This window comes from Phyllobates terribilis, unplaced genomic scaffold (assembly GCF_046119375.1).
Source record: "Phyllobates terribilis strain yellow unplaced genomic scaffold, ASM4611937v1 Scaffold_499__1_contigs__length_1316695, whole genome shotgun sequence".
NCBI lineage: Eukaryota > Metazoa > Chordata > Amphibia > Anura > Dendrobatidae > Phyllobates > Phyllobates terribilis.
Window position 1 is genome coordinate 1,207,507 of NW_027363259.1, and position 26,580 is coordinate 1,234,086.

General features: G+C 45.2%; 20 non-coding genes across 20 annotated transcripts; all 20 read left to right on the forward strand.

The window, feature by feature from the left end:
- The first annotated feature begins 290 nt into the window (after positions 1 to 290).
- Positions 291 to 481, forward strand: LOC141230220 (U2 spliceosomal RNA). The gene has a single exon (XR_012296774.1). It is a non-coding gene; the product is annotated as a U2 spliceosomal RNA (small nuclear RNA).
- Positions 482 to 1,605: 1,124 nt separating this feature from the next.
- Positions 1,606 to 1,796, forward strand: LOC141230875 (U2 spliceosomal RNA). The gene has a single exon (XR_012297324.1). It is a non-coding gene; the product is annotated as a U2 spliceosomal RNA (small nuclear RNA).
- Positions 1,797 to 2,920: 1,124 nt separating this feature from the next.
- LOC141230876 (U2 spliceosomal RNA) lies at positions 2,921 to 3,111 on the forward strand. The gene has a single exon (XR_012297325.1). It is a non-coding gene; the product is annotated as a U2 spliceosomal RNA (small nuclear RNA).
- Positions 3,112 to 4,235: 1,124 nt separating this feature from the next.
- On the forward strand, positions 4,236 to 4,426 carry LOC141230877 (U2 spliceosomal RNA). The gene has a single exon (XR_012297326.1). It is a non-coding gene; the product is annotated as a U2 spliceosomal RNA (small nuclear RNA).
- Positions 4,427 to 5,549: 1,123 nt separating this feature from the next.
- On the forward strand, positions 5,550 to 5,740 carry LOC141230878 (U2 spliceosomal RNA). Its single transcript, XR_012297327.1, has one exon. It is a non-coding gene; the product is annotated as a U2 spliceosomal RNA (small nuclear RNA).
- A 1,122-nt stretch (positions 5,741 to 6,862) lies between these two features.
- LOC141230879 (U2 spliceosomal RNA) lies at positions 6,863 to 7,053 on the forward strand. The gene has a single exon (XR_012297328.1). It is a non-coding gene; the product is annotated as a U2 spliceosomal RNA (small nuclear RNA).
- A 1,122-nt stretch (positions 7,054 to 8,175) lies between these two features.
- Positions 8,176 to 8,366, forward strand: LOC141230881 (U2 spliceosomal RNA). The gene has a single exon (XR_012297330.1). It is a non-coding gene; the product is annotated as a U2 spliceosomal RNA (small nuclear RNA).
- A 1,121-nt stretch (positions 8,367 to 9,487) lies between these two features.
- Positions 9,488 to 9,678, forward strand: LOC141230221 (U2 spliceosomal RNA). The gene has a single exon (XR_012296775.1). It is a non-coding gene; the product is annotated as a U2 spliceosomal RNA (small nuclear RNA).
- Positions 9,679 to 10,795: 1,117 nt separating this feature from the next.
- Positions 10,796 to 10,986, forward strand: LOC141230141 (U2 spliceosomal RNA). Its single transcript, XR_012296697.1, has one exon. It is a non-coding gene; the product is annotated as a U2 spliceosomal RNA (small nuclear RNA).
- A 1,122-nt stretch (positions 10,987 to 12,108) lies between these two features.
- On the forward strand, positions 12,109 to 12,299 carry LOC141230882 (U2 spliceosomal RNA). Its single transcript, XR_012297331.1, has one exon. It is a non-coding gene; the product is annotated as a U2 spliceosomal RNA (small nuclear RNA).
- Positions 12,300 to 13,423: 1,124 nt separating this feature from the next.
- Positions 13,424 to 13,614, forward strand: LOC141230883 (U2 spliceosomal RNA). The gene has a single exon (XR_012297332.1). It is a non-coding gene; the product is annotated as a U2 spliceosomal RNA (small nuclear RNA).
- A 1,119-nt stretch (positions 13,615 to 14,733) lies between these two features.
- Positions 14,734 to 14,924, forward strand: LOC141230222 (U2 spliceosomal RNA). The gene has a single exon (XR_012296776.1). It is a non-coding gene; the product is annotated as a U2 spliceosomal RNA (small nuclear RNA).
- A 1,120-nt stretch (positions 14,925 to 16,044) lies between these two features.
- On the forward strand, positions 16,045 to 16,235 carry LOC141230884 (U2 spliceosomal RNA). The gene has a single exon (XR_012297333.1). It is a non-coding gene; the product is annotated as a U2 spliceosomal RNA (small nuclear RNA).
- Positions 16,236 to 17,356: 1,121 nt separating this feature from the next.
- Positions 17,357 to 17,547, forward strand: LOC141230142 (U2 spliceosomal RNA). The gene has a single exon (XR_012296698.1). It is a non-coding gene; the product is annotated as a U2 spliceosomal RNA (small nuclear RNA).
- Positions 17,548 to 18,670: 1,123 nt separating this feature from the next.
- On the forward strand, positions 18,671 to 18,861 carry LOC141230885 (U2 spliceosomal RNA). Its single transcript, XR_012297334.1, has one exon. It is a non-coding gene; the product is annotated as a U2 spliceosomal RNA (small nuclear RNA).
- Positions 18,862 to 19,983: 1,122 nt separating this feature from the next.
- Positions 19,984 to 20,174, forward strand: LOC141230887 (U2 spliceosomal RNA). Its single transcript, XR_012297336.1, has one exon. It is a non-coding gene; the product is annotated as a U2 spliceosomal RNA (small nuclear RNA).
- Positions 20,175 to 21,294: 1,120 nt separating this feature from the next.
- LOC141230888 (U2 spliceosomal RNA) lies at positions 21,295 to 21,485 on the forward strand. Its single transcript, XR_012297337.1, has one exon. It is a non-coding gene; the product is annotated as a U2 spliceosomal RNA (small nuclear RNA).
- Positions 21,486 to 22,607: 1,122 nt separating this feature from the next.
- LOC141230223 (U2 spliceosomal RNA) lies at positions 22,608 to 22,798 on the forward strand. The gene has a single exon (XR_012296777.1). It is a non-coding gene; the product is annotated as a U2 spliceosomal RNA (small nuclear RNA).
- Positions 22,799 to 23,920: 1,122 nt separating this feature from the next.
- Positions 23,921 to 24,111, forward strand: LOC141230889 (U2 spliceosomal RNA). Its single transcript, XR_012297338.1, has one exon. It is a non-coding gene; the product is annotated as a U2 spliceosomal RNA (small nuclear RNA).
- Positions 24,112 to 25,242: 1,131 nt separating this feature from the next.
- LOC141230891 (U2 spliceosomal RNA) lies at positions 25,243 to 25,433 on the forward strand. Its single transcript, XR_012297339.1, has one exon. It is a non-coding gene; the product is annotated as a U2 spliceosomal RNA (small nuclear RNA).
- Positions 25,434 to 26,580: the final 1,147 nt, after the last annotated feature.

Genomic DNA, 26,580 nt, shown 5'->3' on the forward strand with positions numbered 1-26,580 from the left:
AGACAGCTGCTCGTTCCACCCCCCCCCCCCGCCTTAATTGGCTCTCCTCCCTTCCAACGGTGTTGAGGCGGGTGGGAACAGCCGGGGGTTGAGGGTACTGTGCTAAAAGAGGTGGAGTTATGCAGATCTAAAACGCGTGGATTGCAGCAGCAGCAAGCCGAAAAGTGCAGGCATGTGAGGGATCTAGAGGTTGACAGCATGTCTTCTTAACGGGAGTCCAGGTGGCCATCTCCACAAATGGACTTTTCAGAATCCTTGGGTGGCACCGTAGTCGGAAACCAATTCTGGTTATCGCTTCTCGGCCTTTTGGCTAAGATCAAGTGTAGTATCTGTTCTTATCAGTTTAATATCTGATACGTCCCCTAAATGGGAACCATATATTAAATGGATTTTTAGAACAGGGAGATGGAAAAAGAGCTTGCTCTGTCCACTCCACGCATTGACCTGGTATTGCAGTATCTCCAGGACCGGTGCACCCCTTCTTTAATGCAGTTTCTAAAATCAGAAAGAATTGAATTCAATGCTTTTTGTTCATTTTGCTTGTTTGTCGGATTTTGGGATGGACTCTTTGGCTTTGCTTTTCTTCTCCTCATTGGATTTTTCATGTTAAAAGTTGCAGAAGCCAGATGACAAGCTCATTTTGGTTCAACTTCAGCAACTGTGCATTGCATTGCCATGTAATGTAATGTAATGCAATGCTATCTATCTAGCTCTCCCTCTATACTTCCTTTTGGATAAACAGACATATTAGGCAAGCATTTTGGAGCTTTCACCTAAATAACTACAGGTGGTGAGATAAGCTGCACAATATAATTGACCTTTCAGTATATTGTTGCACACACACCATCTATTTAGCAAATGCCCTTGTTATCAACAGCAGCCTTTTAAACTCACCTGAGCTAACAGGTATGTGAGCTGGTTACTCTGCTGCGCTTAAAATTTCTTTTTTGGTTTGCTACAATGCCTTTTCTGAAACGTTGTCTCCCTCTGCTGGAACACTGACTTCTTTCATTTAATGCCTGCAGACTATAAAAGAGAAACCAACCCAAAAAGTTTGGTTGATTAGTCTGTGGCATTCTTTTAAACTGTTGCTTATGGCGGTCTCTGTGAGCTTCTCAGTGACATTCAGCCATCCAGGTATCCCGCCTGCAGTAGACGGAATGTGGCAATGGAACGCTGGCTGCGCGTGTCATAATAGGCTCTGAGCCTTTATATACCTGCGCACAGCAGCAGCCACCTTCAGTCTGCTGCTGGACAGCCAGCAGCAGCAGCAGCAGCAGGAGAGGTAATTAATCAGCAACCCTCCTGCTAAGGGTAGACAGCTGCTCGTTCCACCACCCCCCCCGCCTTAATTGGTTCTCCTCCCTTCCAACGGTGTTGAGGCGGGTGGGAACAGCCGGGGGTTGAGGGTACTGTGCTAAAAGAGGTGGAGTTATGCAGATCTAAAACGCGTGGATTGCAGCAGCAGCAAGCCGAAAAGTGCAGGCATGTGAGGGATCTAGAGGTTGACAGCATGTCTTCTTAACGGGAGTCCAGGTGGCCATCTCCACAAATGGACTTTTCAGAATCCTTGGGTGGCACCGTAGTCGGAAACCAATTCTGGTTATCGCTTCTCGGCCTTTTGGCTAAGATCAAGTGTAGTATCTGTTCTTATCAGTTTAATATCTGATACGTCCCCTATCTGGGGACCATATATTAAATGGATTTTTAGAACAGGGAGATGGAAAAAGAGCTTGCTCTGTCCACTCCACGCATTGACCTGGTATTGCAGTATCTCCAGGACCGGTGCACCCCTTCTTTAATGCAGTTTCTAAAATCAGAAAGAATTGAATTCAATGCTTTTTGTTCATTTTGCTTGTTTGTCGGATTTTGGGATGGACTCTTTGGCTTTGCTTTTCTTCTCCTCATTGGATTTTTCATGTTAAAAGTTGCAGAAGCCAGATGACAAGCTCATTTTGGTTCAACTTCAGCAACTGTGCATTGCATTGCCATGTAATGTAATGTAATGCAATGCTATCTATCTAGCTCTCCCTCTATACTTCCTTTTGGATAAACAGACATATTAGGCAAGCATTTTGGAGCTTTCACCTAAATAACTACAGGTGGTGAGATAAGCTGCACAATATAATTGACCTTTCAGTATATTGTTGCACACACACCATCTATTTAGCAAATGCCCTTGTTATCAACAGCAGCCTTTTAAACTCACCTGAGCTAACAGGTATGTGAGCTGGTTACTCTGCTGCGCTTAAAATTTCTTTTTTGGTTTGCTACAATGCCTTTTCTGAAACGTTGTCTCCCTCTGCTGGAACACTGACTTCTTTCATTTAATGCCTGCAGACTATAAAAGAGAAACCAACCCAAAAAGTTTGGTTGATTAATCTGTGGCATTCTTTTAAACTGTTGCTTATGGCGGTCTCTGTGAGCTTCTCAGTGACATTCAGCCATCCAGGTATCCCGCCTGCAGTAGACGGAATGTGGCAATGGAACGCTGGCTGCGCGTGTCATAATAGGCTCTGAGCCTTTATATACCTGCGCACAGCAGCAGCCACCTTCAGTCTGCTGCTGGACAGCCAGCAGCAGCAGCAGCAGCAGGAGAGGTAATTAATCAGCAACCCTCCTGCTAAGGGTAGACAGCTGCTCGTTCCACCACCCCCCCCGCCTTAATTGGTTCTCCTCCCTTCCAACGGTGTTGAGGCGGGTGGGAACAGCCGGGGGTTGAGGGTACTGTGCTAAAAGAGGTGGAGTTATGCAGATCTAAAACGCGTGGATTGCAGCAGCAGCAAGCCGAAAAGTGCAGGCATGTGAGGGATCTAGAGGTTGACAGCATGTCTTCTTAACGGGAGTCCAGGTGGCCATCTCCACAAATGGACTTTTCAGAATCCTTGGGTGGCACCGTAGTCGGAAACCAATTCTGGTTATCGCTTCTCGGCCTTTTGGCTAAGATCAAGTGTAGTATCTGTTCTTATCAGTTTAATATCTGATACGTCCCCTATCTGGGGACCATATATTAAATGGATTTTTAGAACAGGGAGATGGAAAAAGAGCTTGCTCTGTCCACTCCACGCATTGACCTGGTATTGCAGTATCTCCAGGACCGGTGCACCCCTTCTTTAATGCAGTTTCTAAAATCAGAAAGAATTGAATTCAATGCTTTTTGTTCATTTTGCTTGTTTGTCGGATTTTGGGATGGACTCTTTGGCTTTGCTTTTCTTCTCCTCATTGGATTTTTCATGTTAAAAGTTGCAGAAGCCAGATGACAAGCTCATTTTGGTTCAACTTCAGCAACTGTGCATTGCATTGCCATGTAATGTAATGTAATGCAATGCTATCTATCTAGCTCTCCCTCTATACTTCCTTTTGGATAAACAGACATATTAGGCAAGCATTTTGGAGCTTTCACCTAAATAACTACAGGTGGTGAGATAAGCTGCACAATATAATTGACCTTTCAGTATATTGTTGCACACACACCATCTATTTAGCAAATGCCCTTGTTATCAACAGCAGCCTTTTAAACTCACCTGAGCTAACAGGTATGTGAGCTGGTTACTCTGCTGCGCTTAAAATTTCTTTTTTGGTTTGCTACAATGCCTTTTCTGAAACGTTGTCTCCCTCTGCTGGAACACTGACTTCTTTCATTTAATGCCTGCAGACTATAAAAGAGAAACCAACCCAAAAAGTTTGGTTGATTAGTCTGTGGCATTCTTTTAAACTGTTGCTTATGGCGGTCTCTGTGAGCTTCTCAGTGACATTCAGCCATCCAGGTATCCCGCCTGCAGTAGACGGAATGTGGCAATGGAACGCTGGCTGCGCGTGTCATAATAGGCTCTGAGCCTTTATATACCTGCGCACAGCAGCAGCCACCTTCAGTCTGCTGCTGGACAGCCAGCAGCAGCAGCAGCAGCAGGAGAGGTAATTAATCAGCAACCCTCCTGCTAAGGGTAGACAGCTGCTCGTTCCACCACCCCCCCCGCCTTAATTGGTTCTCCTCCCTTCCAACGGTGTTGAGGCGGGTGGGAACAGCCGGGGGTTGAGGGTACTGTGCTAAAAGAGGTGGAGTTATGCAGATCTAAAACGCGTGGATTGCAGCAGCAGCAAGCCGAAAAGTGCAGGCATGTGAGGGATCTAGAGGTTGACAGCATGTCTTCTTAACGGGAGTCCAGGTGGCCATCTCCACAAATGGACTTTTCAGAATCCTTGGGTGGCACCGTAGTCGGAAACCAATTCTGGTTATCGCTTCTCGGCCTTTTGGCTAAGATCAAGTGTAGTATCTGTTCTTATCAGTTTAATATCTGATACGTCCCCTATCTGGGGACCATATATTAAATGGATTTTTAGAACAGGGAGATGGAAAAAGAGCTTGCTCTGTCCACTCCACGCATTGACCTGGTATTGCAGTATCTCCAGGACCGGTGCACCCCTTCTTTAATGCAGTTTCTAAAATCAGAAAAAATTGAATTCAATGCTTTTTGTTCATTTTGCTTGTTTGTCGGATTTTGGGATGGACTCTTTGGCTTTGCTTTTCTTCTCCTCATTGGATTTTTCATGTTAAAAGTTGCAGAAGCCAGATGACAAGCTCATTTTGGTTCAACTTCAGCAACTGTGCATTGCATTGCCATGTAATGTAATGTAATGCAATGCTATCTATCTAGCTCTCCCTCTATACTTCCTTTTGGATAAACAGACATATTAGGCAAGCATTTTGGAGCTTTCACCTAAATAACTACAGGTGGTGAGATAAGCTGCACAATATAATTGACCTTTCAGTATATTGTTGCACACACACCATCTATTTAGCAAATGCCCTTGTTATCAACAGCAGCCTTTTAAACTCACCTGAGCTAACAGGTATGTGAGCTGGTTACTCTGCTGCGCTTAAAATTTCTTTTTTGGTTTGCTACAATGCCTTTTCTGAAACGTTGTCTCCCTCTGCTGGAACACTGACTTCTTTCATTTAATGCCTGCAGACTATAAAAGAGAAACCAACCCAAAAAGTTTGGTTGATTAGTCTGTGGCATTCTTTTAAACTGTTGCTTATGGCGGTCTCTGTGAGCTTCTCAGTGACATTCAGCCATCCAGGTATCCCGCCTGCAGTAGACGGAATGTGGCAATGGAACGTTGGCTGCACGTGTCATAATAGGCTCTGAGCCTTTATATACCTGCGCACAGCAGCAGCCACCTTCAGTCTGCTGCTGGACAGCCAGCAGCAGCAGCAGCAGCAGGAGAGGTAATTAATCAGCAACCCTCCTGCTAAGGGTAGACAGCTGCTCGTTCCACCCCCCCCCCGCCTTAATTGGTTCTCCTCCCTTCCAACGGTGTTGAGGCGGGTGGGAACAGCCGGGGGTTGAGGGTACTGTGCTAAAAGAGGTGGAGTTATGCAGATCTAAAACGCGTGGATTGCAGCAGCAGCAAGCCGAAAAGTGCAGGCATGTGAGGGATCTAGAGGTTGACAGCATGTCTTCTTAACGGGAGTCCAGGTGGCCATCTCCACAAATGGACTTTTCAGAATCCTTGGGTGGCACCGTAGTCGGAAACCAATTCTGGTTATCGCTTCTCGGCCTTTTGGCTAAGATCAAGTGTAGTATCTGTTCTTATCAGTTTAATATCTGATACGTCCCCTATCTGGGGACCATATATTAAATGGATTTTTAGAACAGGGAGATGGAAAAAGAGCTTGCTCTGTCCACTCCACGCATTGACCTGGTATTGCAGTATCTCCAGGACCGGTGCACCCCTTCTTTAATGCAGTTTCTAAAATCAGAAAGAATTGAATTCAATGCTTTTTGTTCATTTTGCTTGTTTGTCGGATTTTGGGATGGACTCTTTGGCTTTGCTTTTCTTCTCCTCATTGGATTTTTCATGTTAAAAGTTGCAGAAGCCAGATGACAAGCTCATTTTGGTTCAACTTCAGCAACTGTGCATTGCATTGCCATGTAATGTAATGTAATGCAATGCTATCTATCTAGCTCTCCCTCTATACTTCCTTTTGGATAAACAGACATATTAGGCAAGCATTTTGAAGCTTTCACCTAAATAACTACAGGTGGTGAGATAAGCTGCACAATATAATTGACCTTTCAGTATATTGTTGCACACACACCATCTATTTAGCAAATGCCCTTGTTATCAACAGCAGCCTTTTAAACTCACCTGAGCTAACAGGTATGTGAGCTGGTTACTCTGCTGCGCTTAAAATTTCTTTTTTGGTTTGCTACAATGCCTTTTCTGAAACGTTGTCTCCCTCTGCTGGAACACTGACTTCTTTCATTTAATGCCTGCAGACTATAAAAGAGAAACCAACCCAAAAAGTTTGGTTGATTAGTCTGTGGCATTCTTTTAAACTGTTGCTTATGGCGGTCTCTGTGAGCTTCTCAGTGACATTCAGCCATCCAGGTATCCCGCCTGCAGTAGACGGAATGTGGCAATGGAACGCTGGCTGCGCGTGTCATAATAGGCTCTGAGCCTTTATATACCTGCGCACAGCAGCAGCCACCTTCAGTCTGCTGCTGGACAGCCAGCAGCAGCAGCAGCAGGAGAGGTAATTAATCAGCAACCCTCCTGCTAAGGGTAGACAGCTGCTCGTTCCACCCCCCCCCCCCGCCTTAATTGGTTCTCCTCCCTTCCAACGGTGTTGAGGCGGGTGGGAACAGCCGGGGGTTGAGGGTACTGTGCTAAAAGAGGTGGAGTTATGCAGATCTAAAACGCGTGGATTGCAGCAGCAGCAAGCCGAAAAGTGCAGGCATGTGAGGGATCTAGAGGTTGACAGCATGTCTTCTTAACGGGAGTCCAGGTGGCCATCTCCACAAATGGACTTTTCAGAATCCTTGGGTGGCACCGTAGTCGGAAACCAATTCTGGTTATCGCTTCTCGGCCTTTTGGCTAAGATCAAGTGTAGTATCTGTTCTTATCAGTTTAATATCTGATACGTCCCCTATCTGGGGACCATATATTAAATGGATTTTTAGAACAGGGAGATGGAAAAAGAGCTTGCTCTGTCCACTCCACGCATTGACCTGGTATTGCAGTATCTCCAGGACCGGTGCACCCCTTCTTTAATGCAGTTTCTAAAATCAGAAAGAATTGAATTCAATGCTTTTTGTTCATTTTGCTTGTTTGTCGGATTTTGGGATGGACTCTTTGGCTTTGCTTTTCTTCTCCTCATTGGATTTTTCATGTTAAAAGTTGCAGAAGCCAGATGACAAGCTCATTTTGGTTCAACTTCAGCAACTGTGCATTGCATTGCCATGTAATGTAATGTAATGCAATGCTATCTATCTAGCTCTCCCTCTATACTTCCTTTTGGATAAACAGACATATTAGGCAAGCATTTTGGAGCTTTCACCTAAATAACTACAGGTGGTGAGATAAGCTGCACAATATAATTGACCTTTCAGTATATTGTTGCACACACACCATCTATTTAGCAAATGCCCTTGTTATCAACAGCAGCCTTTTAAACTCACCTGAGCTAACAGGTATGTGAGCTGGTTACTCTGCTGCGCTTAAAATTTCTTTTTTGGTTTGCTACAATGCCTTTTCTGAAACGTTGTCTCCCTCTGCTGGAACACTGACTTCTTTCATTTAATGCCTGCAGACTATAAAAGAGAAACCAACCCAAAAAGTTTGGTTGATTAGTCTGTGGCATTCTTTTAAACTGTTGCTTATGGCGGTCTCTGTGAGCTTCTCAGTGACATTCAGCCATCCAGGTATCCCGCCTGCAGTAGACGGAATGTGGCAATGGAACGCTGGCTGCGCGTGTCATAATAGGCTCTGAGCCTTTATATACCTGCGCACAGCAGCAGCCACCTTCAGTCTGCTGCTGGACAGCCAGCAGCAGCAGCAGCAGGAGAGGTAATTAATCAGCAACCCTCCTGCTAAGGGTAGACAGCTGCTCGTTCCACCCCCCCCCCCCGCCTTAATTGGTTCTCCTCCCTTCCAACGGTGTTGAGGCGGGTGGGAACAGCCGGGGGTTGAGGGTACTGTGCTAAAAGAGGTGGAGTTATGCAGATCTAAAACGCGTGGATTGCAGCAGCAGCAAGCCGAAAAGTGCAGGCATGTGAGGGATCTAGAGGTTGACAGCATGTCTTCTTAACGGGAGTCCAGGTGGCCATCTCCACAAATGGACTTTTCAGAATCCTTGGGTGGCACCGTAGTCGGAAACCAATTCTGGTTATCGCTTCTCGGCCTTTTGGCTAAGATCAAGTGTAGTATCTGTTCTTATCAGTTTAATATCTGATACGTCCCCTATCTGGGGACCATATATTAAATGGATTTTTAGAACAGGGAGATGGAAAAAGAGCTTGCTCTGTCCACTCCACGCATTGACCTGGTATTGCAGTATCTCCAGGACCGGTGCACCCCTTCTTTAATGCAGTTTCTAAAATCAGAAAGAATTGAATTCAATGCTTTTTGTTCATTTTGCTTGTTTGTCGGATTTTGGGATGGACTCTTTGGCTTTGCTTTTCTTCTCCTCATTGGATTTTTCATGTTAAAAGTTGCAGAAGCCAGATGACAAGCTCATTTTGGTTCAACTTCAGCAACTGTGCATTGCATTGCCATGTAATGTAATGTAATGCAATGCTATCTATCTAGCTCTCCCTCTATACTTCCTTTTGGATAAACAGACATATTAGGCAAGCATTTTGGAGCTTTCACCTAAATAACTACAGGTGGTGAGATAAGCTGCACAATATAATTGACCTTTCAGTATATTGTTGCACACACACCATCTATTTAGCAAATGCCCTTGTTATCAACAGCAGCCTTTTAAACTCACCTGAGCTAACAGGTATGTGAGCTGGTTACTCTGCTGCGCTTAAAATTTCTTTTTTGGTTTGCTACAATGCCTTTTCTGAAACGTTGTCTCCCTCTGCTGGAACACTGACTTCTTTCATTTAATGCCTGCAGACTATAAAAGAGAAACCAACCCAAAAAGTTTGGTTGATTAGTCTGTGGCATTCTTTTAAACTGTTGCTTATGGCGGTCTCTGTGAGCTTCTCAGTGACATTCAGCCATCCAGGTATCCCGCCTGCAGTAGACGGAATGTGGCAATGGAACGCTGGCTGCGCGTGTCATAATAGGCTCTGAGCCTTTATATACCTGCGCACAGCAGCAGCCACCTTCAGTCTGCTGCTGGACAGCCAGCAGCAGCAGCAGCAGGAGAGGTAATTAATCAGCAACCCTCCTGCTAAGGGTAGACAGCTGCTCGTTCCACCCCCCCCCCCGCCTTAATTGGCTCTCCTCCCTTCCAACGGTGTTGAGGCGGGTGGGAACAGCCGGGGGTTGAGGGTACTGTGCTAAAAGAGGTGGAGTTATGCAGATCTAAAACGCGTGGATTGCAGCAGCAGCAAGCCGAAAAGTGCAGGCATGTGAGGGATCTAGAGGTTGACAGCATGTCTTCTTAACGGGAGTCCAGGTGGCCATCTCCACAAATGGACTTTTCAGAATCCTTGGGTGGCACCGTAGTCGGAAACCAATTCTGGTTATCGCTTCTCGGCCTTTTGGCTAAGATCAAGTGTAGTATCTGTTCTTATCAGTTTAATATCTGATACGTCCCCTAAATGGGAACCATATATTAAATGGATTTTTAGAACAGGGAGATGGAAAAAGAGCTTGCTCTGTCCACTCCACGCATTGACCTGGTATTGCAGTATCTCCAGGACCGGTGCACCCCTTCTTTAATGCAATTTCTAAAATCAGAAAGAATTGAATTCAATGCTTTTTGTTCATTTTGCTTGTTTGTCGGATTTTGGGATGGACTCTTTGGCTTTGCTTTTCTTCTCCTCATTGGATTTTTCATGTTAAAAGTTGCAGAAGCCAGATGACAAGCTCATTTTGGTTCAACTTCAGCAACTGTGCATTGCATTGCCATGTAATGTAATGTAATGCAATGCTATCTATCTAGCTCTCCCTCTATACTTCCTTTTGGATAAACAGACATATTAGGCAAGCATTTTGGAGCTTTCACCTAAATAACTACAGGTGGTGAGATAAGCTGCACAATATAATTGACCTTTCAGTATATTGTTGCACACACACCATCTATTTAGCAAATGCCCTTGTTATCAACAGCAGCCTTTTAAACTCACCTGAGCTAACAGGTATGTGAGCTGGTTACTCTGCTGCGCTTAAAATTTCTTTTTTGGTTTGCTACAATGCCTTTTCTGAAACGTTGTCTCCCTCTGCTGGAACACTGACTTCTTTCATTTAATGCCTGCAGACTATAAAAGAGAAACCAACCCAAAAAGTTTGGTTGATTAGTCTGTGGCATTCTTTTAAACTGTTGCTTATGGCGGTCTCTGTGAGCTTCTCAGTGACATTCAGCCATCCAGGTATCCCGCCTGCAGTAGACGGAATGTGGCAATGGAACGCTGGCTGCGCGTGTCATAATAGGCTCTGAGCCTTTATATACCTGCGCACAGCAGCAGCCACCTTCAGTCTGCTGCTGGACAGCCAGCAGCAGCAGCAGGAGAGGTAATTAATCAGCAACCCTCCTGCTAAGGGTAGACAGCTGCTCGTTCCACCCCCCCCCCGCCTTAATTGGTTCTCCTCCCTTCCAACGGTGTTGAGGCGGGTGGGAACAGCCGGGGGTTGAGGGTACTGTGCTAAAAGAGGTGGAGTTATGCAGATCTAAAACGCGTGGATTGCAGCAGCAGCAAGCCGAAAAGTGCAGGCATGTGAGGGATCTAGAGGTTGACAGCATGTCTTCTTAACGGGAGTCCAGGTGGCCATCTCCACAAATGGACTTTTCAGAATCCTTGGGTGGCACCGTAGTCGGAAACCAATTCTGGTTATCGCTTCTCGGCCTTTTGGCTAAGATCAAGTGTAGTATCTGTTCTTATCAGTTTAATATCTGATACGTCCCCTATCTGGGGACCATATATTAAATGGATTTTTAGAACAGGGAGATGTAAAAAGAGCTTGCTCTGTCCACTCCACGCATTGACCTGGTATTGCAGTATCTCCAGGACCGGTGCACCCCTTCTTTAATGCAGTTTCTAAAATCAGAAAGAATTGAATTCAATGCTTTTTGTTCATTTTGCTTGTTTGTCGGATTTTGGGATGGACTCTTTGGCTTTGCTTTTCTTCTCCTCATTGGATTTTTCATGTTAAAAGTTGCAGAAGCCAGATGACAAGCTCATTTTGGTTCAACTTCAGCAACTGTGCATTGCATTGCCATGTAATGTAATGTAATGCAATGCTATCTATCTAGCTCTCCCTCTATACTTCCTTTTGGATAAACAGACATATTAGGCAAGCATTTTGGAGCTTTCACCTAAATAACTACAGGTGGTGAGATAAGCTGCACAATATAATTGACCTTTCAGTATATTGTTGCACACACACCATCTATTTAGCAAATGCCCTTGTTATCAACAGCAGCCTTTTAAACTCACCTGAGCTAACAGGTATGTGAGCTGGTTACTCTGCTGCGCTTAAAATTTCTTTTTTGGTTTGCTACAATGCCTTTTCTGAAACGTTGTCTCCCTCTGCTGGAACACTGACTTCTTTCATTTAATGCCTGCAGACTATAAAAGAGAAACCAACCCAAAAAGTTTGGTTGATTAGTCTGTGGCATTCTTTTAAACTGTTGCTTATGGCGGTCTCTGTGAGCTTCTCAGTGACATTCAGCCATCCAGGTATCCCGCCTGCAGTAGACGGAATGTGGCAATGGAACGCTGGCTGCGCGTGTCATAATAGGCTCTGAGCCTTTATATACCTGCGCACAGCAGCAGCCACCTTCAGTCTGCTGCTGGACAGCCAGCAGCAGCAGCAGCAGGAGAGGTAATTAATCAGCAACCCTCCTGCTAAGGGTAGACAGCTGCTCGTTCCACCCCCCCCCCCCGCCTTAATTGGTTCTCCTCCCTTCCAACGGTGTTGAGGCGGGTGGGAACAGCCGGGGGTTGAGGGTACTGTGCTAAAAGAGGTGGAGTTATGCAGATCTAAAACGCGTGGATTGCAGCAGCAGCAAGCCGAAAAGTGCAGGCATGTGAGGGATCTAGTGGTTGACAGCATGTCTTCTTAACGGGAGTCCAGGTGGCCATCTCCACAAATGGACTTTTCAGAATCCTTGGGTGGCACCGTAGTCGGAAACCAATTCTGGTTATCGCTTCTCGGCCTTTTGGCTAAGATCAAGTGTAGTATCTGTTCTTATCAGTTTAATATCTGATACGTCCCCTATCTGGGGACCATATATTAAATGGATTTTTAGAACAGGGAGATGGAAAAAGAGCTTGCTCTGTCCACTCCACGCATTGACCTGGTATTGCAGTATCTCCAGGACCGGTGCACCCCTTCTTTAATGCAGTTTCTAAAATCAGAAAGAATTGAATTCAATGCTTTTTGTTCATTTTGCTTGTTTGTCGGATTTTGGGATGGACTCTTTGGCTTTGCTTTTCTTCTCCTCATTGGATTTTTCATGTTAAAAGTTGCAGAAGCCAGATGACAAGCTCATTTTGGTTCAACTTCAGCAACTGTGCATTGCATTGCCATGTAATGTAATGTAATGCAATGCTATCTATCTAGCTCTCCCTCTATACTTCCTTTTGGATAAACAGACATATTAGGCAAGCATTTTGGAGCTTTCACCTAAATAACTACAGGTGGTGAGATAAGCTGCACAATATAATTGACCTTTCAGTATATTGTTGCACACACACCATCTATTTAGCAAATGCCCTTGTTATCAACAGCAGCCTTTTAAACTCACCTGAGCTAACAGGTATGTGAGCTGGTTACTCTGCTGCGCTTAAAATTTCTTTTTTGGTTTGCTACAATGCCTTTTCTGAAACGTTGTCTCCCTGTGCTGGAACACTGACTTCTTTCATTTAATGCCTGCAGACTATAAAAGAGAAACCAACCCAAAAAGTTTGGTTGATTAGTCTGTGGCATTCTTTTAAACTGTTGCTTATGGCGGTCTCTGTGAGCTTCTCAGTGACATTCAGCCATCCAGGTATCCCGCCTGCAGTAGACGGAATGTGGCAATGGAACGCTGGCTGCGCGTGTCATAATAGGCTCTGAGCCTTTATATACCTGCGCACAGCAGCAGCCACCTTCAGTCTGCTGCTGGACAGCCAGCAGCAGCAGCAGCAGGAGAGGTAATTAATCAGCAACCCTCCTGCTAAGGGTAGACAGCTGCTCGTTCCACCCCCCCCCCCCCCGCCTTAATTGGTTCTCCTCCCTTCCAACGGTGTTGAGGCGGGTGGGAACAGCCGGGGGTTGAGGGTACTGTGCTAAAAGAGGTGGAGTTATGCAGATCTAAAACGCGTGGATTGCAGCAGCAGCAAGCCGAAAAGTGCAGGCATGTGAGGGATCTAGAGGTTGACAGCATGTCTTCTTAACGGGAGTCCAGGTGGCCATCTCCACAAATGGACTTTTCAGAATCCTTGGGTGGCACCGTAGTCGGAAACCAATTCTGGTTATCGCTTCTCGGCCTTTTGGCTAAGATCAAGTGTAGTATCTGTTCTTATCAGTTTAATATCTGATACGTCCCCTATCTGGGGACCATATATTAAATGGATTTTTAGAACAGGGAGATGGAAAAAGAGCTTGCTCTGTCCACTCCACGCATTGACCTGGTATTGCAGTATCTCCAGGACCGGTGCACCCCTTCTTTAATGCAGTTTCTAAAATCAGAAAGAATTGAATTCAATGCTTTTTGTTCATTTTGCTTGTTTGTCGGATTTTGGGATGGACTCTTTGGCTTTGCTTTTCTTCTCCTCATTGGATTTTTCATGTTAAAAGTTGCAGAAGCCAGATGACAAGCTCATTTTGGTTCAACTTCAGCAACTGTGCATTGCATTGCCATGTAATGTAATGTAATGCAATGCTATCTATCTAGCTCTCCCTCTATACTTCCTTTTGGATAAACAGACATATTAGGCAAGCATTTTGGAGCTTTCACCTAAATAACTACAGGTGGTGAGATAAGCTGCACAATATAATTGACCTTTCAGTATATTGTTGCACACACACCATCTATTTAGCAAATGCCCTTGTTATCAACAGCAGCCTTTTAAACTCACCTGAGCTAACAGGTATGTGAGCTGGTTACTCTGCTGCGCTTAAAATTTCTTTTTTGGTTTGCTACAATGCCTTTTCTGAAACGTTGTCTCCCTCTGCTGGAACACTGACTTCTTTCATTTAATGCCTGCAGACTATAAAAGAGAAACCAACCCAAAAAGTTTGGTTGATTAGTCTGTGGCATTCTTTTAAACTGTTGCTTATGGCGGTCTCTGTGAGCTTCTCAGTGACATTCAGCCATCCAGGTATCCCGCCTGCAGTAGACGGAATGTGGCAATGGAACGCTGGCTGCGCGTGTCATAATAGGCTCTGAGCCTTTATATACCTGCGCACAGCAGCAGCCACCTTCAGTCTGCTGCTGGACAGCCAGCAGCAGCAGCAGCAGGAGAGGTAATTAATCAGCAACCCTCCTGCTAAGGGTAGACAGCTGCTCGTTCCACCCCCCCCCGCCTTAATTGGTTCTCCTCCCTTCCAACGGTGTTGAGGCGGGTGGGAAAAGCCGGGGGTTGAGGGTACTGTGCTAAAAGAGGTGGAGTTATGCAGATCTAAAACGCGTGGATTGCAGCAGCAGCAAGCCGAAAAGTGCAGGCATGTGAGGGATCTAGAGGTTGACAGCATGTCTTCTTAACGGGAGTCCAGGTGGCCATCTCCACAAATGGACTTTTCAGAATCCTTGGGTGGCACCGTAGTCGGAAACCAATTCTGGTTATCGCTTCTCGGCCTTTTGGCTAAGATCAAGTGTAGTATCTGTTCTTATCAGTTTAATATCTGATACGTCCCCTAAATGGGAACCATATATTAAATGGATTTTTAGAACAGGGAGATGGAAAAAGAGCTTGCTCTGTCCACTCCACGCATTGACCTGGTATTGCAGTATCTCCAGGACCGGTGCACCCCTTCTTTAATGCAATTTCTAAAATCAGAAAGAATTGAATTCAATGCTTTTTGTTCATTTTGCTTGTTTGTCGGATTTTGGGATGGACTCTTTGGCTTTGCTTTTCTTCTCCTCATTGGATTTTTCATGTTAAAAGTTGCAGAAGCCAGATGACAAGCTCATTTTGGTTCAACTTCAGCAACTGTGCATTGCATTGCCATGTAATGTAATGTAATGCAATGCTATCTATCTAGCTCTCCCTCTATACTTCCTTTTGGATAAACAGACATATTAGGCAAGCATTTTGGAGCTTTCACCTAAATAACTACAGGTGGTGAGATAAGCTGCACAATATAATTGACCTTTCAGTATATTGTTGCACACACACCATCTATTTAGCAAATGCCCTTGTTATCAACAGCAGCCTTTTAAACTCACCTGAGCTAACAGGTATGTGAGCTGGTTACTCTGCTGCGCTTAAAATTTCTTTTTTGGTTTGCTACAATGCCTTTTCTGAAACGTTGTCTCCCTCTGCTGGAACACTGACTTCTTTCATTTAATGCCTGCAGACTATAAAAGAGAAACCAACCCAAAAACTTTGGTTGATTAGTCTGTGGCATTCTTTTAAACTGTTGCTTATGGCGGTCTCTGTGAGCTTCTCAGTGACATTCAGCCATCCAGGTATCCCGCCTGCAGTAGACGGAATGTGGCAATGGAACGCTGGCTGCGCGTGTCATAATAGGCTCTGAGCCTTTATATACCTGCGCACAGCAGCAGCCACCTTCAGTCTGCTGCTGGACAGCCAGCAGCAGCAGCAGCAGGAGAGGTAATTAATCAGCAACCCTCCTGCTAAGGGTAGACAGCTGCTCGTTCCACCCCCCCCCCGCCTTAATTGGTTCTCCTCCCTTCCAACGGTGTTGAGGCGGGTGGGAACAGCCGGGGGTTGAGGGTACTGTGCTAAAAGAGGTGGAGTTATGCAGATCTAAAACGCGTGGATTGCAGCAGCAGCAAGCCGAAAAGTGCAGGCATGTGAGGGATCTAGAGGTTGACAGCATGTCTTCTTAACGGGAGTCCAGGTGGCCATCTCCACAAATGGACTTTTCAGAATCCTTGGGTGGCACCGTAGTCGGAAACCAATTCTGGTTATCGCTTCTCGGCCTTTTGGCTAAGATCAAGTGTAGTATCTGTTCTTATCAGTTTAATATCTGATACGTCCCCTATCTGGGGACCATATATTAAATGGATTTTTAGAACAGGGAGATGGAAAAAGAGCTTGCTCTGTCCACTCCACGCATTGACCTGGTATTGCAGTATCTCCAGGACCGGTGCACCCCTTCTTTAATGCAGTTTCTAAAATCAGAAAGAATTGAATTCAATGCTTTTTGTTCATTTTGCTTGTTTGTCGGATTTTGGGATGGACTCTTTGGCTTTGCTTTTCTTCTCCTCATTGGATTTTTCATGTTAAAAGTTGCAGAAGCCAGATGACAAGCTCATTTTGGTTCAACTTCAGCAACTGTGCATTGCATTGCCATGTAATGTAATGTAATGCAATGCTATCTATCTAGCTCTCCCTCTATACTTCCTTTTGGATAAACAGACATATTAGGCAAGCATTTTGGAGCTTTCACCTAAATAACTACAGGTGGTGAGATAAGCTGCACAATATAATTGACCTTTCAGTATATTGTTGCACACACACCATCTATTTAGCAAATGCCCTTGTTATCAACAGCAGCCTTTTAAACTCACCTGAGCTAACAGGTATGTGAGCTGGTTACTCTGCTGCGCTTAAAATTTCTTTTTTGGTTTGCTACAATGCCTTTTCTGAAACGTTGTCTCCCTCTGCTGGAACACTGACTTCTTTCATTTAATGCCTGCAGACTATAAAAGAGAAACCAACCCAAAAAGTTTGGTTGATTAGTCTGTGGCATTCTTTTAAACTGTTGCTTATGGCGGTCTCTGTGAGCTTCTCAGTGACATTCAGCCATCCAGGTATCCCGCCTGCAGTAGACAGAATGTGGCAATGGAACGCTGGCTGCGCGTGTCATAATAGGCTCTGAGCCTTTATATACCTGCGCACAGCAGCAGCCACCTTCAGTCTGCTGCTGGACAGCCAGCAGCAGCAGCAGCAGGAGAGGTAATTAATCAGCAACCCTCCTGCTAAGGGTAGACAGCTGCTCGTTCCACCCCCCCCCCCGCCTTAATTGGTTCTCCTCCCTTCCAACGGTGTTGAGGCGGGTGGGAACAGCCGGGGGTTGAGGGTACTGTGCTAAAAGAGGTGGAGTTATGCAGATCTAAAACGCGTGGATTGCAGCAGCAGCAAGCCGAAAAGTGCAGGCATGTGAGGGATCTAGAGGTTGACAGCATGTCTTCTTAACGGGAGTCCAGGTGGCCATCTCCACAAATGGACTTTTCAGAATCCTTGGGTGGCACCGTAGTCGGAAACCAATTCTGGTTATCGCTTCTCGGCCTTTTGGCTAAGATCAAGTGTAGTATCTGTTCTTATCAGTTTAATATCTGATACGTCCCCTATCTGGGGACCATATATTAAATGGATTTTTAGAACAGGGAGATGTAAAAAGAGCTTGCTCTGTCCACTCCACGCATTGACCTGGTATTGCAGTATCTCCAGGACCGGTGCACCCCTTCTTTAATGCAGTTTCTAAAATCAGAAAGAATTGAATTCAATGCTTTTTGTTCATTTTGCTTGTTTGTCGGATTTTGGGATGGACTCTTTGGCTTTGCTTTTCTTCTCCTCATTGGATTTTTCATGTTAAAAGTTGCAGAAGCCAGATGACAAGCTCATTTTGGTTCAACTTCAGCAACTGTGCATTGCATTGCCATGTAATGTAATGTAATGCAATGCTATCTATCTAGCTCTCCCTCTATACTTCCTTTTGGATAAACAGACATATTAGGCAAGCATTTTGGAGCTTTCACCTAAATAACTACAGGTGGTGAGATAAGCTGCACAATATAATTGACCTTTCAGTATATTGTTGCACACACACCATCTATTTAGCAAATGCCCTTGTTATCAACAGCAGCCTTTTAAACTCACCTGAGCTAACAGGTATGTGAGCTGGTTACTCTGCTGCGCTTAAAATTTCTTTTTTGGTTTGCTACAATGCCTTTTCTGAAACGTTGTCTCCCTCTGCTGGAACACTGACTTCTTTCATTTAATGCCTGCAGACTATAAAAGAGAAACCAACCCAAAAAGTTTGGTTGATTAGTCTGTGGCATTCTTTTAAACTGTTGCTTATGGCGGTCTCTGTGAGCTTCTCAGTGACATTCAGCCATCCAGGTATCCCGCCTGCAGTAGACGGAATGTGGCAATGGAACGCTGGCTGCGCGTGTCATAATAGGCTCTGAGCCTTTATATACCTGCGCACAGCAGCAGCCACCTTCAGTCTGCTGCTGGACAGCCAGCAGCAGCAGCAGCAGGAGAGGTAATTAATCAGCAACCCTCCTGCTAAGGGTAGACAGCTGCTCGTTCCACCCCCCCCCCCCCGCCTTAATTGGTTCTCCTCCCTTCCAACGGTGTTGAGGCGGGTGGGAACAGCCGGAGGTTGAGGGTACTGTGCTAAAAGAGGTGGAGTTATGCAGATCTAAAACGCGTGGATTGCAGCAGCAGCAAGCCGAAAAGTGCAGGCATGTGAGGGATCTAGTGGTTGACAGCATGTCTTCTTAACGGGAGTCCAGGTGGCCATCTCCACAAATGGACTTTTCAGAATCCTTGGGTGGCACCGTAGTCGGAAACCAATTCTGGTTATCGCTTCTCGGCCTTTTGGCTAAGATCAAGTGTAGTATCTGTTCTTATCAGTTTAATATCTGATACGTCCCCTATCTGGGGACCATATATTAAATGGATTTTTAGAACAGGGAGATGGAAAAAGAGCTTGCTCTGTCCACTCCACGCATTGACCTGGTATTGCAGTATCTCCAGGACCGGTGCACCCCTTCTTTAATGCAGTTTCTAAAATCAGAAAGAATTGAATTCAATGCTTTTTGTTCATTTTGCTTGTTTGTCGGATTTTGGGATGGACTCTTTGGCTTTGCTTTTCTTCTCCTCATTGGATTTTTCATGTTAAAAGTTGCAGAAGCCAGATGACAAGCTCATTTTGGTTCAACTTCAGCAACTGTGCATTGCATTGCCATGTAATGTAATGTAATGCAATGCTATCTATCTAGCTCTCCCTCTATACTTCCTTTTGGATAAACAGACATATTAGGCAAGCATTTTGGAGCTTTCACCTAAATAACTACAGGTGGTGAGATAAGCTGCACAATATAATTGACCTTTCAGTATATTGTTGCACACACACCATCTATTTAGCAAATGCCCTTGTTATCAACAGCAGCCTTTTAAACTCACCTGAGCTAACAGGTATGTGAGCTGGTTACTCTGCTGCGCTTAAAATTTCTTTTTTGGTTTGCTACAATGCCTTTTCTGAAACGTTGTCTCCCTCTGCTGGAACACTGACTTCTTTCATTTAATGCCTGCAGACTATAAAAGAGAAACCAACCCAAAAAGTTTGGTTGATTAGTCTGTGGCATTCTTTTAAACTGTTGCTTATGGCGGTCTCTGTGAGCTTCTCAGTGACATTCAGCCATCCAGGTATCCCGCCTGCAGTAGACGGAATGTGGCAATGGAACGCTGGCTGCGCGTGTCATAATAGGCTCTGAGCCTTTATATACCTGCGCACAGCAGCAGCCACCTTCAGTCTGCTGCTGGACAGCCAGCAGCAGCAGCAGCAGGAGAGGTAATTAATCAGCAACCCTCCTGCTAAGGGTAGACAGCTGCTCGTTCCACCCCCCCCCCCCGCCTTAATTGGTTCTCCTCCCTTCCAACGGTGTTGAGGCGGGTGGGAACAGCCGGGGGTTGAGGGTACTGTGCTAAAAGAGGTGGAGTTATGCAGATCTAAAACGCGTGGATTGCAGCAGCAGCAAGCCGAAAAGTGCAGGCATGTGAGGGATCTAGAGGTTGACAGCATGTCTTCTTAACGGGAGTCCAGGTGGCCATCTCCACAAATGGACTTTTCAGAATCCTTGGGTGGCACCGTAGTCGGAAACCAATTCTGGTTATCGCTTCTCGGCCTTTTGGCTAAGATCAAGTGTAGTATCTGTTCTTATCAGTTTAATATCTGATACGTCCCCTATCTGGGGACCATATATTAAATGGATTTTTAGAACAGGGAGATGGAAAAAGAGCTTGCTCTGTCCACTCCACGCATTGACCTGGTATTGCAGTATCTCCAGGACCGGTGCACCCCTTCTTTAATGCAGTTTCTAAAATCAGAAAGAATTGAATTCAATGCTTTTTGTTCATTTTGCTTGTTTGTCGGATTTTGGGATGGACTCTTTGGCTTTGCTTTTCTTCTCCTCATTGGATTTTTCATGTTAAAAGTTGCAGAAGCCAGATGACAAGCTCATTTTGGTTCAACTTCAGCAACTGTGCATTGCATTGCCATGTAATGTAATGTAATGCAATGCTATCTATCTAGCTCTCCCTCTATACTTCCTTTTGGATAAACAGACATATTAGGCAAGCATTTTGGAGCTTTCACCTAAATAACTACAGGTGGTGAGATAAGCTGCACAATATAATTGACCTTTCAGTATATTGTTGCACACACACCATCTATTTAGCAAATGCCCTTGTTATCAACAGCAGCCTTTTAAACTCACCTGAGCTAACAGGTATGTGAGCTGGTTACTCTGCTGCGCTTAAAATTTCTTTTTTGGTTTGCTACAATGCCTTTTCTGAAACGTTGTCTCCCTCTGCTGGAACACTGACTTCTTTCATTTAATGCCTGCAGACTATAAAAGAGAAACCAACCCAAAAAGTTTGGTTGATTAGTCTGTGGCATTCTTTTAAACTGTTGCTTATGGCGGTCTCTGTGAGCTTCTCAGTGACATTCAGCCATCCAGGTATCCCGCCTGCAGTAGACGGAATGTGGCAATGGAACGCTGGCTGCGCGTGTCATAATAGGCTCTGAGCCTTTATATACCTGCGCACAGCAGCAGCCACCTTCAGTCTGCTGCTGGACAGCCAGCAGCAGCAGCAGCAGGAGAGGTAATTAATCAGCAACCCTCCTGCTAAGGGTAGACAGCTGCTCGTTCCACCCCCCCCCCGCCTTAATTGGTTCTCCTCCCTTCCAACGGTGTTGAGGCGGGTGGGAACAGCCGGGGGTTGAGGGTACTGTGCTAAAAGAGGTGGAGTTATGCAGATCTAAAACGCGTGGATTGCAGCAGCAGCAAGCCGAAAAGTGCAGGCATGTGAGGGATCTAGAGGTTGACAGCATGTCTTCTTAACGGGAGTCCAGGTGGCCATCTCCACAAATGGACTTTTCAGAATCCTTGGGTGGCACCGTAGTCGGAAACCAATTCTGGTTATCGCTTCTCGGCCTTTTGGCTAAGATCAAGTGTAGTATCTGTTCTTATCAGTTTAATATCTGATACGTCCCCTATCTGGGGACCATATATTAAATGGATTTTTAGAACAGGGAGATGGAAAAAGAGCTTGCTCTGTCCACTCCACGCATTGACCTGGTATTGCAGTATCTCCAGGACCGGTGCACCCCTTCTTTAATGCAGTTTCTAAAATCAGAAAGAATTGAATTCAATGCTTTTTGTTCATTTTGCTTGTTTGTCGGATTTTGGGATGGACTCTTTGGCTTTGCTTTTCTTCTCCTCATTGGATTTTTCATGTTAAAAGTTGCAGAAGCCAGATGACAAGCTCATTTTGGTTCAACTTCAGCAACTGTGCATTGCATTGCCATGTAATGTAATGTAATGCAATGCTATCTATCTAGCTCTCCCTCTATACTTCCTTTTGGATAAACAGACATATTAGGCAAGCATTTTGGAGCTTTCACCTAAATAACTACAGGTGGTGAGATAAGCTGCACAATATAATTGACCTTTCAGTATATTGTTGCACACACACCATCTATTTAGCAAATGCCCTTGTTATCAACATCAGCCTTTTAAACTCACCTGAGCTAACAGGTATGTGAGCTGGTTACTCTGCTGCGCTTAAAATTTCTTTTTTGGTTTGCTACAATGCCTTTTCTGAAACGTTGTCTCCCTCTGCTGGAACACTGACTTCTTTCATTTAATGCCTGCAGACTATAAAAGAGAAACCAACCCAAAAAGTTTGGTTGATTAGTCTGTGGCATTCTTTTAAACTGTTGCTTATGGCGGTCTCTGTGAGCTTCTCAGTGACATTCAGCCATCCAGGTATCCCGCCTGCAGTAGACGGAATGTGGCAATGGAACGCTGGCTGCGCGTGTCATAATAGGCTCTGAGCCTTTATATACCTGCGCACAGCAGCAGCCACCTTCAGTCTGCTGCTGGACAGCCAGCAGCAGCAGCAGCAGGAGAGGTAATTAATCAGCAACCCTCCTGCTAAGGGTAGACAGCTGCTCGTTCCACCCCCCCCCCCCGCCTTAATTGGTTCTCCTCCCTTCCAACGGTGTTGAGGCGGGTGGGAACAGCCGGGGGTTGAGGGTACTGTGCTAAAAGAGGTGGAGTTATGCAGATCTAAAACGCGTGGATTGCAGCAGCAGCAAGCCGAAAAGTGCAGGCATGTGAGGGATCTAGAGGTTGACAGCATGTCTTCTTAACGGGAGTCCAGGTGGCCATCTCCACAAATGGACTTTTCAGAATCCTTGGGTGGCACCGTAGTCGGAAACCAATTCTGGTTATCGCTTCTCGGCCTTTTGGCTAAGATCAAGTGTAGTATCTGTTCTTATCAGTTTAATATCTGATACGTCCCCTATCTGGGGACCATATATTAAATGGATTTTTAGAACAGGGAGATGTAAAAACAGCTTGCTCTGTCCACTCCACGCATTGACCTGGTATTGCAGTATCTCCAGGACCGGTGCACCCCTTCTTTAATGCAGTTTCTAAAATCAGAAAGAATTGAATTCAATGCTTTTTGTTCATTTTGCTTGTTTGTCGGATTTTGGGATGGACTCTTTGGCTTTGCTTTTCTTCTCCTCATTGGATTTTTCATGTTAAAAGTTGCAGAAGCCAGATGACAAGCTCATTTTGGTTCAACTTCAGCAACTGTGCATTGCATTGCCATGTAATGTAATGTAATGCAATGCTATCTATCTAGCTCTCCCTCTATACTTCCTTTTGGATAAACAGACATATTAGGCAAGCATTTTGGAGCTTTCACCTAAATAACTACAGGTGGTGAGATAAGCTGCACAATATAATTGACCTTTCAGTATATTGTTGCACACACACCATCTATTTAGCAAATGCCCTTGTTATCAACAGCAGCCTTTTAAACTCACCTGAGCTAACAGGTATGTGAGCTGGTTACTCTGCTGCGCTTAAAATTTCTTTTTTGGTTTGCTACAATGCCTTTTCTGAAACGTTGTCTCCCTCTGCTGGAACACTGACTTCTTTCATTTAATGCCTGCAGACTATAAAAGAGAAACCAACCCAAAAAGTTTGGTTGATTAGTCTGTGGCATTCTTTTAAACTGTTGCTTATGGCGGTCTCTGTGAGCTTCTCAGTGACATTCAGCCATCCAGGTATCCCGCCTGCAGTAGACGGAATGTGGCAATGGAACGCTGGCTGCGCGTGTCATAATAGGCTCTGAGCCTTTATATACCTGCGCACAGCAGCAGCCACCTTCAGTCTGCTGCTGGACAGCCAGCAGCAGCAGCAGCAGGAGAGGTAATTAATCAGCAACCCTCCTGCTAAGGGTAGACAGCTGCTCGTTCCACCCCCCCCCCCCGCCTTAATTGGTTCTCCTCCCTTCCAACGGTGTTGAGGCGGGTGGGAACAGCCGGGGGTTGAGGGTACTGTGCTAAAAGAGGTGGAGTTATGCAGATCTAAAACGCGTGGATTGCAGCAGCAGCAAGCCGAAAAGTGCAGGCATGTGAGGGATCTAGAGGTTGACAGCATGTCTTCTTAACGGGAGTCCAGGTGGCCATCTCCACAAATGGACTTTTCAGAATCCTTGGGTGGCACCGTAGTCGGAAACCAATTCTGGTTATCGCTTCTCGGCCTTTTGGCTAAGATCAAGTGTAGTATCTGTTCTTATCAGTTTAATATCTGATACGTCCCCTATCTGGGGACCATATATTAAATGGATTTTTAGAACAGGGAGATGGAAAAAGAGCTTGCTCTGTCCACTCCACGCATTGACCTGGTATTGCAGTATCTCCAGGACCGGTGCACCCCTTCTTTAATGCAGTTTCTAAAATCAGAAAGAATTGAATTCAATGCTTTTTGTTCATTTTGCTTGTTTGTCGGATTTTGGGATGGACTCTTTGGCTTTGCTTTTCTTCTCCTCATTGGATTTTTCATGTTAAAAGTTGCAGAAGCCAGATGACAAGCTCATTTTGGTTCAACTTCAGCAACTGTGCATTGCATTGCCATGTAATGTAATGTAATGCAATGCTATCTATCTAGCTCTCCCTCTATACTTCCTTTTGGATAAACAGACATATTAGGCAAGCATTTTGGAGCTTTCACCTAAATAACTACAGGTGGTGAGATAAGCTGCACAATATAATTGACCTTTCAGTATATTGTTGCACACACACCATCTATTTAGCAAATGCCCTTGTTATCAACAGCAGCCTTTTAAACTCACCTGAGCTAACAGGTATGTGAGCTGGTTACTCTGCTGCGCTTAAAATTTCTTTTTTGGTTTGCTACAATGCCTTTTCTGAAACGTTGTCTCCCTCTGCTGGAACACTGACTTCTTTCATTTAATGCCTGCAGACTATAAAAGAGAAACCAACCCAAAAAGTTTGGTTGATTAGTCTGTGGCATTCTTTTAAACTGTTGCTTATGGCGGTCTCTGTGAGCTTCTCAGTGACATTCAGCCATCCAGGTATCCCGCCTGCAGTAGACGGAATGTGGCAATGGAACGCTGGCTGCGCGTGTCATAATAGGCTCTGAGCCTTTATATACCTGCGCACAGCAGCAGCCACCTTCAGTCTGCTGCTGGACAGCCAGCAGCAGCAGCAGCAGCAGCAGGAGAGGTAATTAATCAGCAACCCTCCTGCTAAGGGTAGACAGCTGCTCGTTCCACCCCCCCCCCCCCCCGCCTTAATTGGTTCTCCTCCCTTCCAACGGTGTTGAGGCGGGTGGGAACAGCCGGGGGTTGAGGGTACTGTGCTAAAAGAGGTGGAGTTATGCAGATCTAAAACGCGTGGATTGCAGCAGCAGCAAGCCGAAAAGTGCAGGCATGTGAGGGATCTAGAGGTTGACAGCATGTCTTCTTAACGGGAGTCCAGGTGGCCATCTCCACAAATGGACTTTTCAGAATCCTTGGGTGGCACCGTAGTCGGAAACCAATTCTGGTTATCGCTTCTCGGCCTTTTGGCTAAGATCAAGTGTAGTATCTGTTCTTATCAGTTTAATATCTGATACGTCCCCTATCTGGGGACCATATATTAAATGGATTTTTAGAACAGGGAGATGGAAAAAGAGCTTGCTCTGTCCACTCCACGCATTGACCTGGTATTGCAGTATCTCCAGGACCGGTGCACCCCTTCTTTAATGCAGTTTCTAAAATCAGAAAGAATTGAATTCAATGCTTTTTGTTCATTTTGCTTGTTTGTCGGATTTTGGGATGGACTCTTTGGCTTTGCTTTTCTTCTCCTCATTGGATTTTTCATGTTAAAAGTTGCAGAAGCCAGATGACAAGCTCATTTTGGTTCAACTTCAGCAACTGTGCATTGCATTGCCATGTAATGTAATGTAATGCAATGCTATCTATCTAGCTCTCCCTCTATACTTCCTTTTGGATAAACAGACATATTAGGCAAGCATTTTGGAGCTTTCACCTAAATAACTACAGGTGGTGAGATAAGCTGCACAATATAATTGACCTTTCAGTATATTGTTGCACACACACCATCTATTTAGCAAATGCCCTTGTTATCAACAGCAGCCTTTTAAACTCACCTGAGCTAACAGGTATGTGAGCTGGTTACTCTGCTGCGCTTAAAATTTCTTTTTTGGTTTGCTACAATGCCTTTTCTGAAACGTTGTCTCCCTCTGCTGGAACACTGACTTCTTTCATTTAATGCCTGCAGACTATAAAAGAGAAACCAACCCAAAAAGTTTGGTTGATTAGTCTGTGGCATTCTTTTAAACTGTTGCTTATGGCGGTCTCTGTGAGCTTCTCAGTGACATTCAGCCATCCAGGTATCCCGCCTGCAGTAGACGGAATGTGGCAATGGAACGCTGGCTGCGCGTGTCATAATAGGCTCTGAGCCTTTATATACCTGCGCACAGCAGCAGCCACCTTCAGTCTGCTGCTGGACAGCCAGCAGCAGCAGCAGCAGGAGAGGTAATTAATCAGCAACCCTCCTGCTAAGGGTAGACAGCTGCTCGTTCCACCCCCCCCCGCCTTAATTGGTTCTCCTCCCTTCCAACGGTGTTGAGGCGGGTGGGAACAGCCGGGGGTTGAGGGTACTGTGCTAAAAGAGGTGGAGTTATGCAGATCTAAAACGCGTGGATTGCAGCAGCAGCAAGCCGAAAAGTGCAGGCATGTGAGGGATCTAGAGGTTGACAGCATGTCTTCTTAACGGGAGTCCAGGTGGCCATCTCCACAAATGGACTTTTCAGAATCCTTGGGTGGCACCGTAGTCGGAAACCAATTCTGGTTATCGCTTCTCGGCATTTTGGCTAAGATC